Here is a 14,037-nt window from a genome sequence, read left to right on the forward strand (position 1 = left end):
CACACGGCCATTACTGGCACCAAGGCAGAACCGGCTTTCATCGGAAAACACAACGGACCTCCACTCTCCACTCCAATGAGCTCTCGCTTGAGACCACTGAAATCGCAGACGGCGGAGGTTTGGGGTAAGTGGAATGCACGCCGCACAGGGCGTCTGGCTCGGAGCTGTACTTCAAGTAGCCGATTTCGAACAGTTCGTTGTGTCACTGTGGTGCCAACTGCCGATCGAATTGCTGCTGCAGACGCAGTCCACTGCACCACAGCCATACGCGAAATACGGCGGTCTTCCCTGTCGGTGGTGCCACGGGGACGTCCGGAGCCCGGTCATCTCGTGACCACTTCTGCCAGCATGCAAGCACAGGGGGGTTATTCCTGCCAAGTCGTTCTGGAACAGTGCGGAAGGAAAACCCTTCACGTAGCCCAATTATACGGCCTTGTTCAACCGCAGTGAGCTGTTGATAGTGGCGTCTTCGTCGTCGTAAAGGCACTCTTGACCCACTCACAGGCACAGTGAAGCAAACCTGATGGGCCGCTACCAGAGCGTCATCTTCATTACGGTCAAAGGGGGAAATTATAACGCAAAAGCGACATTATCACGAAAAACGTTCGATGGAAGAAAGGAAAGAAGAAACACGTTCAATTCTTTCGAGCGAACTGCTCAACCTACCAACGTTCGTTAATCTAGCACAATCCCTTCTTGCTGTTTGGATATTTTTTCCGCCAGTGTAATTTCAACAATAAATTACACTTATTAATCTTCTTCCGGTTCTTCCCACATCTTGTGGGATAACGGCTCTGAACTGTGTCGCAAATGTGTATTTTGCGCTGTTTTACAGCCGGATGCCCTTCCTAACACAAACTCTATATGGAGGGATGTAATCACTATTGCGTGTTTCTGTGGTGTGTTGTCTGAATATGAAGAGGAGGGTGTTGGGACGAACACAAATAACCAGTCCCCAAAATAGAATAATTAATCAGACGCTATTAAAATCCGCGAGCCGGGTTGGAATCGAACCCGTGATCCTCTGAACCAGCCAAGGAGCCGGACAGACCGTTGGTTATTACCATCACATGTAGGGAATGTTAACTGATTAACCACCCAAATCGTACCTGCTGGCTTGGTCGACATTATCACATTTCTTATAATAATTTAAGAATTTTTACAGTGATTACGACTAAACGCAGGTTAAGAAACTAAATACTGTGAAAGCGTGGGTTGGCGAGCACAGGGTCCCTATACGACCTTCCTTGGTCCGATCCTGTCCTCTTTCCATCCTGGCAGGCCCTTTCCGAAGACCTCTTATTTTGATTAGTGTTGACAGAGGACAATAACCATCAAATGGTGCTAAATTCAGGCAATAGCTCGAAAGCATTAATAATAATAATAATAATAATAATAATAATAATAATAATAATAATAATAATAATAATAATAATAATAATATTGTTGGCTTTACGTCTTATTAAGTACTTTTTCGGTTTTCGTCTCGCGGGAGTTCTTTAACGTGCCAATAAAAATACCGACACGAGGCTGACGTATTTGATTTCTGCTAGTTGCTTTACGTCGCACCGACACAGATAAGTCTTATGGCGACGATGGGACAGGAATGGGAAGGAAGCGGCCGGGGCCTTAATTAAGATACTGCCCCAACATTTGCCTGGTGTGAAAATGGGAAACCACGGTAAACCATCTTCAGAGCTGCCGACAGTGGGGTTCGAACCCACTATCTCCCGGATGCAAGCTCACAGCTGCGCGCCCCTAACCGCTCGGCCAACTCGTCCGGTGATGTATTTGAGCACCTTTCAAATACCACTGGAGAAAGCCTGCCAAGTTGGTTTCAAAACGCCAGCGCCTCCACCGTCTGAGCCACTCAGCCAGGCTAGATAATGGCTCGTACAATAGACCTACGATTCTGAGGCTAATCACCACGGACATGACATGGCGTATTTAGTGCCGGGAGTTCGGCTCGCGACCTGTGCGTCGTCATGAGGATGCACCCAGCCCCGTGCCAGAGAAATTAACCAATGATGGTTAAAATTCTCGACCCTGTCGGGAATCGAACCTGAGACCCCTCTGACCAAAGGCCAGCACGTTAACCATTTAGCCATGGAGCCGGACTTACCACCACTGATCCTGCTTAACAAAGAAATGCATATCTCTGAAACAATGTAAATGATTTCTATGTTTATTTTATAGTAAACTTATGGCCGAGGCGGTAAAGACGTGCTCGGTTCGCCCGGAAGGGAGTGGGTTCGAATCCCCGTCAGGAAGTCGTAAAATTTAAGAAACGAGATTTCCACTTCCGGAGGTGCATATGGCCCTGAGGTTCACTCAGCCTACACCAAAAATGAGTACCAGATTAATTCCTGGGGGCAAAGGCGGCCGGGCGTAGAGCTAACCACTTTACCCCATCACGTGCCGAGGTTAACAATGGTGGAAGCCTTCACCTTCCACTCCTCGAAGGGCCTTCATGGCCTGTACGGAGGTGACTTTGCTTTGCTAGTGCATTTATGGAACAGTTTATAATTTATGGTGTTATATGGTGATAATTTCTTTCTTTAATAATATTGTAAAAGTTATGGTGCGCATGGCACTGATCACAGTTATTTCGTCGGAGTGTGAGGAGCAATCTGATTTAACGAAATAATTTGTTTCGCTACAAATATTTATACGTTTTAGTCGATTTTTCCATAATATTCTATATGTTTGAAGAGCAGTGTTTTGTATTGATTCACACCTAAGAAAGAAATCCTCAAAATTTCTTGCTCAAAAAGTTCCTTTTATACCAAAAGAATGCAAATTTTGGGAAATAAAAGGTAGAGTATGAAGCTCACCCACCTTATACCATTAATTTCAAAAGCCCACAACATGAAAATTAATACAGATTTTGGAAAACATCTGATGTAAACAGAGCGTTTAAAATTTGACCTGGAACTTAGGTTAGCATCCCCAATGTTGCGTTGCCTTCCTCAGATTACATTTGCGTTATCAGTCTCCCAGGTTCCTGGTGTAAAATATAAAACTGTATTTTGTGAGTAATTTGAATAGTCCTAGGTACGTTAGCAGTATAATCGCGTGCGAAAATGTCATCAAAATACTGTTGATCGATGACGAGACTAAGGCAGGAGAAGCCACACTCAGTTCGAGACAAAGACTTTCGGTGGCCAATGACCCACTGTGACTTGGGTTGTCTGCACGTGGAGACGTAGAGAAACCGTAGTGAGGGGCCGCTCAGCGGTTCAATGTCCTCTCGCGTTGCATTGCAACGACATTGGCGCGACGCTCTGGTTGGTTGGTGCTCGACTGCCAGACGATGATTGGTCCAAGGAACACGAAACACTGGCCCTATAAAATAATTTAGGCTTGGTTCTTTGTAAAGCCAGACGAGTTTTTATTTAATTGTTTATAAAAATGCATATATACGCGCACGAGAAAAAAGTCCACTCAAGTCTTCACGAAAGTACTAATTTCTTGGGAAAGTGTTGGAATATTAAGGTGGATTTTTTCCAGGCCAGCACGGTGTTGACTAATGAGTTGGCCCAGGAGGGGGGAAGGAGGAGGGGGAAGAGGGGCAGATATGAATGCATTTGGGAACGATGAGAAGTGAGAGTGTCTTGACCAATCTCAACATGGCTTGTTTTAGGACGGGCCCACTGCCTGCAACTAAACTGACCTCTACTCTGCATATTAATTACGTGTCCACCCTTCTTTCCTTGCAGGGTGCCTCCCTCCCTTACATTCTCATTTTGAGGGTGGTCGTCTTTCAAAGTGGTTTTCTCACGTTCTCAGTTTACATTCGATTCTTTTGCTTAAACTAAAAGATGCTCGCCGTGCTGTTCACAAACTTGAATAGTGTGGGAAAATGCATTATACACGTTCAACTTCGCGGAGTTAACATACAAATAATTTCATTTGAAAAATACTGACTCCAAAAAGTAGTTAGTGGGACGAAAACCAAATAACATTAACATTATTATTATTATTATTATTATTATTATTATTATTATTATTATTATTATTATTATTACTATTATGGTAGTTGATTTACGTCGCACCGACACAGATAGGTCTTATGGCGACGATGGGATAGGAAAGGCCTGGGAGTGGGATGGAAGCGGCCGTGGCCTTAATTAAGGTACAGCCGCACCATTTGCCTGGTGTGAAAATGGGAAACCACGGAAAACCATCTTCAGAGCTGCGGACAGTGAGATTCGAACCCACTATCTCCCGGATGCAAGCTCAGAGCCGCGCGCTCCTAACCACACGGCCAACTCGCCCGGTTATAATTTAATAAAAATACTGAAAATGAATTTGACTGTCATAAGAACGCATCCTTTTTCTAATAGAAACGGCCGTAGCCGTGTTGAAACACCGGATCCCGTGAGATCTCCGAAGTTAAGCAACATTGGGCGTGGTCAGGAGTTGGATGGGTTGCCACGCGCTGTTTGGGCGGGGGTAAGGGAATGGAGGAGCGGAAAGGAACTGGCCATCCTACCGCACGTAAACTCCGGCTCAGGAACACCTCTGCGGAGGTTCGGACCTCCCTTCGGGCAGAACAACCCTTACCTTACTGATAGAAATTATTGATACAGATTTCCGTGTTACGTAAAATGCATATTGCTCACCTTTGAGCAATCGCCCGAACTAGGGGCATTTCTTTACAAAATGCCATCTTTCCATGGCATTTGTCTCATTTTCACCAACATTAAAGCCCACCTGAGACCGTGGTTACCTGGTTCGAGTCCCATCACCACCAGCATCTCGGCCGGAGGGTAGAAGTGTTACTACTTGTTTAACATATCGAATATTTTCGGCGATGGAAGGATGGGAAAGAGCTAGGATTGAGAAGGTAGCGGCCGTAGCATTAATTAAGGTACATCTGCAGCTTTTGCCCGGTATGAAAATGGAAAAATACGGAAAACCATGTTCAGAGCTGTCGTCGGCACGATTCGAACGCACTATCTCACAGCTGCGCGCCCCTAACCAGGGTTCTCCGCAGTGTTCGCATGGAGTGAGGGCATACGACGCTGTTGATGCTGATCCCTCCGTCGGATGGAGACGTTAAACCTTGGACAGACTGTAGGAGTAGGCTACGTGCCGACACCATCCACCTACCTCATCATCATCATCGCGACATCTCCAGACGCGCAGATCTCTCCAGAGGCCAAACGTCGTCGCATCACTACAGTGTTCCCAGAGAGAACTCGTAACGTGAGGCAAATATCGCCGCCCAATACTCTTTTGTTTTAATGGCTCGTCACTACTGCCAACTTGACTACGTACATACTGAAATCAGGAGAGACAACCATCAACAAACTACAGTACCGGTCAAAATTTTAGGACCACATTAAAAAATCATGAAGTTCCATCTAGGACCTACAATTTTGCTACTAAAGGTATAATATATTAGATAGTATCTTGCCAGTTATATTCGTGTTTTTCTTCGTGTACGGCAATCCTTTTGATACTTAAGCATTTAACCAAACGCAGTGTAGTGTAGTGTAGATACATTGTAGTATAGATACAATACATTTAGATACCGGTAGTGTCGTATCTTGCCTGCTATATTCGTGTGTTATTTTTCGCGTGTATCTATTAGACTGTAATACTAATAATAATTTGTCTAAGCATTTAGCTTCGTTGGTAATCTTTGAGTACAGTAGTTCTTGCAAATTTCATTTCTGTTGTGCTTAGTAGTGGCATACGGTACAGTACCGGTATCGTAATTAGGATACGTCTGAAAGTAGTTTAAAAAATTACTGTAGTGTACTGTACAGTAGTATACGAGTAATATCCTATTAGAATTTAGTGTGCTTATTTTATTATTGTAAAATATTTGTGTAGTACTGGTGTAGTGGAGGTATCCGTAGAAACTCTTACTAAAATACTGTTGTTGTAATTAGGATAGGCTTGATTGCAGTTTGGAATTGTGTAGTTCTTGTGTATTACTTTCGATATTCAGTAATTAACAGCAGTTTTTATCTTGTTAGGGGTTGTAGGATAAAAAAATAGAGCACGACTAAGTATTATTGTAGTGCAGTCGTATATTAATTACCTTATTGTTGTGTACTATCCCAGACAATATATCCCTCCATTCTTTTTTTTTTTTTGCAAATAAGTTATTTTCTTTTTTTAATTTAATTTTTTTTTCCCGTAAAGAATGGCTAAGGAGCGCGAGTGTACTTATTGTGGGTGTGGTGAGGCATTGAGGGGTATGAAGGAGGAGTTGGAAAGTTTGAGGGAGATAATTAGGATTCTCACAGAAGACAGGAAGGAAGATAGGACTCCCTCAAACAATGTACAGGTTACAGTAGATGTACAAGAGGGAGGGGAAGGAGATTGCAGGCAAAGGGCTCTATTCAGGATCAGAATTCAGGACAGGTGTCTGTGCGAAATCGGTACGAGTCACTCCAGGTAGAACAACAGAGGGAAGATGAGGGACAGGGAACTGTTGCTGAGATCCGTGGAAGTAGGAGGATGAGAAAAGGTAGGAAGGGAAATGTAGAGTAGAGGATAGGAAAAGACAGGGGGAACGGGGTCATGGGAAGGCGAAAAGGGAGGAGGAAGTAGCTTCTGCAGCTATCAGGAAAGATAGGGCTGACCAGGAGGGGAGGGGATCAAATGAGGTGGGTAGGGTTGAGGCTCTGGTCATGGGGGATTCCATCGTTAGACACGTGGGGAAAGTGTGTGGAGGAAAGGGAACCAGGGTAGAATGTTTTCCAGGAATTAAGTTGAGGCAGATGTTGAGGAAAGTAGAAGAGAGGGAGGAGGGGAAGGAGAAGGTGGTAGTGTTTCACGTTGGTACCAACAACGTAAGGCAAGCTGATATAAGTACCAACATAGTTGGAGATGTGTGGGATCTGGTAAATGCAGCACGGGTGAAGTTTAAGAAAGCGGAGATTGTTATTAGTGGAATACTGTGTAGGAGGGATACTGACTGGAGGGTGATTGGGGATTTAAATGAGACTATGGAGTGGGTATGTGGGAAACTGGGAGTGAAATTTCTAGATCCTAATGGATGGGCAGGAGATAGGGATCTGCGCTCGGATGGCCTTCATTTAAACCGCAGTGGTACGTATAAGTTAGGAAATTTGTTTGGAAGGGTAATAGGGAGGTACATTCAGGGAAACGGGATGGCCTAGGGAGAGGTGATAAGGGAACAGGGAACTGGAAATCAAGTAGGGATGACATAAAATTGTTAGTGTTGAACTGTAGAAGTATTGTAAAGAAAGGAATAGAATTAAGTAATTTAATAGATATATATTTACCAGATATTGTAATAGGAGTTGAATCATGGCTGAGAAATGATATAATGGATGCAGAAATTTTCTCACGGCACTGGAGTGTGTATCGTAGAGATAGGATAGGAATGGTGGGAGGGGGAGTGTTCATTCTGGTGAAAGAAGAATTTGTAAGCTACGAAAAAGTTAAAGATGAGACACATGAAATTCTAGGTGTAAGGCTCATTTCTAAAGGTAATAGGCAACTTGATATATTTGGAGTGTACAGATCGGGAAAGGGTAGCACTGACGCGGATTCAGAATTATTTGATAGGATAGTCAGCTATGTGGGAAACGACATGGAAAGAAATGTGATTGTAGCGGGAGATCTGAATTTGCCAGATGTCAATTGGGAAGGAAATGCGAACGACAGGAAGCATGACCAACAAATGGCAAATAAGTTAATATGGGAAGGACAGCTGATTCAGAAAGTGATGGAACCAACCAGAGGGAAAAATATCCTGGATGTGGTGCTGATAAAACCAGATGAGCTCTATAGGAAAACTGAAGTTTCCCTATGGTATTAGTGATCATGAAGCTGTTTTTGTGGTAGTTAAAAATAAATGTGACAGAAAGGAAGGTCTTAAAAGTAGGACTGTTAGGCAGTACCATATGGCTGATAAAGCAGGCATGAGGCAGTTTCTAAAAAGTAACTATGATCGGTGGAAAACGGTAAATAAAAATGTAAACAGACTCTGGGATGGGTTTAAAGAAATTGTTGAGGAATGCGAAAACAGGTTTGTACCTTTAAGGGTGGTAAGGAATGGTAAAGACCCACCTTATTATAATAGAGAAATAAAGAGACTTAGAAGGAGGTGCAGACTGGAAAGAAATAGAGTTAGAAATGGCTGTGGAATTAAGGAGAAATTGAAGGAACTTACTAGAAAATTGAATCTAGCAAAGAAGGCAGCTAAGGATAACATGATGGCAAGCATAATTGGCAGTCATACAAATTTTAGTGAAAAATGGAAGGGTATGTATAGGTATTTTAAGGCAGAAACAGGTTCCAAGAAGGACATTCCAGGAATAATTAATGAACAAGGGGAGTGTGTATGTGAGGATCTTCAAAAGGCAGAAGAATTCAGTCAGCAGTATGTAAAGATTGTTGGTTACAAGGATAATGTCGAGATAGAGGAAGAGACTAAGGCCAAAGAAGTAATAAAATTTACACATGATAACAATGACATTTACAATAAGATACAAAAGTTGAAAACTAGAAAAGCGGCTGGAATTGATCAGATTTCTGGGGATATACTAAAGACAATGGGTTGGGATATAGTACCATATCTGAAGTGCTTGTTTGATTATTGTTTGGTCGGAGGAGCTATACCAGATGAATGGAGAGTTGCTATAGTAGCCCCTGTGTATAAAGGAAAGGGTGATAAACATAAAGCTGAAAATTACAGGCCAGTAAGTTTGACATGCATTGTATGTAAGCTTTGGGAAGGCATTCTTTCTGATTATATTAGACATGTTTGTGAAATTAATAACTGGTTTGATAGAAGGCAATTCGGTTTTAGGAAAGGTTATTCCACTGAAGCTCAACTTGTAGGATTCCAGCAAGATATAGCAGATATCTTGGATTCAGGAGGTCAAATGGACTGCATCGCGATTGACCTGTCTAAAGCATTTGATAGGGTGGATCATGGGAGACTACTGGCAAAAATCGGAGGTAAGGCTTTTTGCGGATGATGTTATTCTGTATAGAGTGATTAATAAGTTACAAGATTGTGAGCAACTGCAACGTGACCTTGAAAATGTTGTGAGATGGACAGCAGGCAATGGTATGTTGATAAACGGGGTTAAAAGTCAGGTTGTGAATTTCACAAATAGGAAAAGTCCTCTCAATTTTAATTACTGCGTTGATGGGGTGAAAGTTCCTTTTGGGGATCATTGTAAGTATCTAGGTGTTAATATAAGGAAAGATCTTCATTGGGGTAATCACATAAATATGATTGTAAATAAAGGGCACCGATCTCTGCACATGGTTATGAGGGTGTTTAGGGGTTGTAGTAAGGATGTAAAGGAGAGGGCATATAAGTCTCTGGTAAGACCCCCAACTAGAGTATGGTTCCAGTGTATGGGACCCTCACCAGGATTACCTGATTCAAGAACTGGGAAAAATCCAAAGAAAAGCAGCTCGATTTGTTCTGAGTGATTTCCGACAAAAGAGTAGCGTTACAAAAATGTTGCAATGTTTGGGTTGGGAAGAATTGAGAGAAAGAAGAAGAGCTGCTCGACTAAGTGATATGTTCCGAGCTGTCAGCGGAGAGATGGCGTGGAATGACATTGGTAGACGAATAAGTTTGAATGGCGTTTATAAAAGTAGGAAAGATCACAATATTAAGATAAAGTTGGAATTCAAGAGGACAGACTGGGGCAAATATTCATTTATAGGAAGGGGAGTTAGGGATTGGAATAACTTACCAAGGGAGATGTTCAATACATTTCCAATTTCTTTGAAATCATTTCGGAAAAGGCTAGGAAAGCAACAGATAGGGAATCTGCCACCTGGGCGACTGCCCTAAATGCAGATCAGTATTGATTGATTTTGACCTCTGTATTTTTTTTCCTGAGCTCTTGCATCTAATATGATATACATCGCCTGATTTCAGTGACCTACGCCAAATTTTGTATAAGTTATACAATTTTAACTGTTGTACTGTATCCTCTAATTGGTTTCAAGTATCACCACCAAGATTCTTGTAGAGACTTAGCAATAGTTAGAGGTCATTTTAGTATAAATAGAAAAATTCCGAAAATACGCGGCACCGACTTTTGTGCGTTGACTTTTTTTTTTCCAAACCTGCGCTAAAATTGTCAATTTTTCCTTGTTCCTGTCATAGGTCTCAGTGTGAGCTATCGGCATCAGAAATGTGTTCTTGGATGCCATCCGCAGAGTGCAAATGAAGCTATCTGGCCGGATAAGTTTTACGCCGATAGCTCGCCCTGAGACCTTGGGCCTTACATGACAAAGGCAATATCAACAATTTTGGCTCTGGTTCAAAAAAAAAAAAAAAATTAACGCAAAGAACTGGTGCCGCATATTTTCGGAATTTTTATATTTATACTAAAATGGCCCCACCTATTCCCAAGTCTATAGAAAAATCTTGTTGGTGATACTTGCAACCAATTAGAGTATACAGTACATTATATTACCAAAATTTTTAATTTTTTGGTGTGACCTTCTAAGAGTTAAAAATTCATAACTTCTACAGTATTTGGACTAACTCAATAAAATCAGGGGACATATATCCTGTTAAATATGAACGCTCAGAAAGGAAATTACAGAGGTCTAGTGGCAAAACTGTAGGTTTTAGATGATATTTCATGATTTCTTTATGTGGTCCTAAACTTTTGACCGGTACTGTAACCTCACTGGGAGGTTCCCTTACCCAAGTAAATGAATCAAGATATTCATTATACGGGAGAGTTGGCTGTGAGCTCGCATCCGGGAGATAGTGGATGTGGACCCCACTGTCGGCAGCCCTGAAGATGGTTTTCCGTGGTTTCCCATTTTCACACCAGGCAAATACTGGGGCTGTGCCTTAATTAAGGCCACGGCCGCTTCCTTCCCATTCCTAGGCCTTTCCTGCCCCATCGTCGCGATAAGACCTATCTGTGTCGGTGCGACGTAAAGCAACTAGAAAAAAAGAGAAAGAAGATATTCATAAATAAGTCGGTTTTCAAACTCAGTGAGGAAATACACACTCACTCTCACCTTCACTGAAGGTAATTTCTGCCTTTATTTTACGATAACCGCATTCTTCGGTGTCTGTCTCGTGTAGATAATTCAACTCCCTTCTTGAAATTTGCTAATTACTTGTCAGACTGAAGTGAAAGCATGCACAAGCAGATATATTACATGTACACATGCCGTAAGTCAATAAAAATGCACTAACCGTACCAAGTCGTGACAACATAAGGCTGTGTTAAGTTAACGAAATGTTCTTCTATTCTTTATAGAGGAAGCAACGTCGCTTTCCTTTTCGAAGGACTTCTTGCAGATTTTTCTTGCTTCTTAGACATCGTAATCGAATTCTATACGCAAGTATTGGACGACGTCATTATTGAAATGCTGCTGTCGTCATTTCATACCAAGTAGGCCTACGTTATTCCAACATGGCACAATTCTACTTACCTGGTATCACCCGAACAGATTTACAGTCCCAGAGGAAAATACTCGCAAATGTAACACTAGTTATTTGAACAATGGGGCAGTGACAATACGTAATTCTCGCACATCACAAAATAAAACATGACACAGATAGCACGGTCCTCAGTTTCTATGTACGGTAGCTTGTAAGGCATCCTAGGACATGTCCATCTCACCTTAGTGTCACATGAAGCTCGTGCTCAATGCTTAACATCTCCATCCGACGGGCGTCATATGAATACGGCTCTTGACACGCAATCTAGTGATTACCACCACCACCTCTCCCACCCTACCAACGGGACTCGAACCGGCTAACCACAGAGTCAGACCATGGCCTCGCACTTGCCTCTGCGTCCATTTCGACGTTCCGAATAGTATTTATGGATGCCGATGTCGTATGACACGCACTTTTCTCCGCCCTCCAAAAACCCGACTGTCGCGATGCGATGTTGGCCACTAGATGTGACTTGTTTCTGAAGAACCTGGCACACGAAGATAGGGTTGATTGACGATTAGAAGTGGTAGGGGGGGGGGGGGATATACAGACAACAGAAAGTAGCCGGGGTTGGGATATAGCGGGCGGGAGGGGGTTGGGGGTGGGAGCGGGAAGGGGCTACAAAATGGTCAGTTTTTAATGTTCTCTGAGTGAATTTCCACAGAGAGGGAAAGGTTGACAGTTTACTAACTTAAATGCGGCGATAATGTTTTTTTTTGACATTTTGATTCACTACTATACTTTCACCAAAGAAACAATATTACATACGTATTACAATTAAATACAAGTACGATGTGATTAGAAAATTAAAAAAAAATCATTTAGTATTTGACTACACTCTAAGAAACTAACAGACAATATTAAACAGACTGCCACACTAACGAATGCACGCGGCAAGCATGTGAATCATACTTCAGTGTCCACGAGCTTAGCAAAAATATACCCCTGTTACCCATCCTCATAGCATTTGCGAATTCTCCACTACTTGCTGTGGCGCTATGCCGCCCCCCTTAGTCGTCACTCAGAGAGGAGTTGACCGCGTGTCTATTGGCGCGGCTGCTTGAAATTTCAACGTCGTCGCCTGTTGCAGACACGGCTGGTCCGTGGAGGAGTGACCAGGGGCTGGTCCCACCGGCAACTGCCCTGAGAATGGTTTTCCGTGGTTTTCCATTTTCCTGCACTAAGGCGAATGCCGGGACAGTTCCTAGTATAGGCCACGGCCGCCAACTCTCTCACCTTCTCCGTACATTTCCTTCAACGTATCACATCTGTCTGACCCGCCGTCCCCTTCAGGGCAGCAATGAACACTCGTGGAGTAATTAGTAACGACATTTCAATCAATAACTAATAACACTTGGAGCTCGTCGTGGCAGACTCTCATGACGTGTATGTTCCTGCAAAGAAGTATAGGCCTATTTTAAAACGAGCGAACACTTCCTAAAGACATTTTCTCCCTTTTCTTCCACCGGGCGAGTTGGCAGTGCAGTTACGGGCCCGCAACTGTAAGCTTGCATCTGGGAGATAGTGGGTTCGAACCCCACTGTCGGCAGCCCTATCTCTTCGTCGCCATAAGACCTGTCTGTGTCGGTGCGACGTAAAGCAACTTATTCGATTTATATTTACTGTAATACGTGGGCTACTTATTGTGGACACAGGTAACTATACATCCAATTCTCTCTCTCTCTATATATATATATATTGAACCCTTTGGTCCACTATGAAGGATACCTACCTTCCTTACCTATCAGCAAAATTTCATGAGATCTGTCTCCTGGGTCGTATCGGATACTTCGTCACTTGCTGAGGTAAAGTATGGTTCAGTACTTCTAATCTATCTACTCAAATGAAAGGTCTGTTTAAAAAATATTCCTATTTATTTAAGTAATCTCTGAAGAGTTAATTATTTATCATCGGTAAGGTTCGGACCCAATCGTGTCCACTGGACACCACAATCATTTTACACAGAAGGTCAGAACACTGGTGTGAGCCTATGACATAACTGCCTGATGGGGATCCTTACGAGAAATCATTGTCTCAATTTCTTTCTTCTTTCTTCGTTTCGGCCTGCTGTGGACCACGTTATTTCAACCGTTTGCATCTTTGAGCTTTAATTCTTCCCCAGTACTCACGCATTCTCGTTCTGTGAGCCTCCTTTCTTTCATCAGTCCACTTCTTGCCTGTTTTCAACTTTGGCCTTTCTTTTTTTTTTTTTTTTTTTTTTTTGCTTTACGTCGCACCGACACAGATAGGTCTTATGGCGACGATGGGATAGAAAAGGCCTAGAAATTGGAAAGGAAGCGGCCGTGGCCTTTATTAAGGTACAGCCCCGGCATTTGCCTGGTGTGAAAATGGAAAACCACGGAAAACCATCTTCAGGGCTGCCGACAGTGGGGCTCGAACCCACTATCTCCCGATTACTGGATACTGGACGCACTTAAGCGAGTGCAGCTATCGAGCTCGGTTTGGCCTTTCTTGGAACCTCTTGTATCCCAGGAGCTTTTTCTGGAGAGGATCACGTTTCTGGATGTCTTCGAGTGTGATTCGTATTTCTTGAAGGTCTTTTTCAACTTCGATAAACCAGGGTCCCTTGGTTTTCTTGTTAAGAA

Source organism: Anabrus simplex, chromosome 7, assembly GCF_040414725.1.
Source record: "Anabrus simplex isolate iqAnaSimp1 chromosome 7, ASM4041472v1, whole genome shotgun sequence".
NCBI classification, from domain to species: Eukaryota; Metazoa; Arthropoda; class Insecta; order Orthoptera; family Tettigoniidae; genus Anabrus; species Anabrus simplex.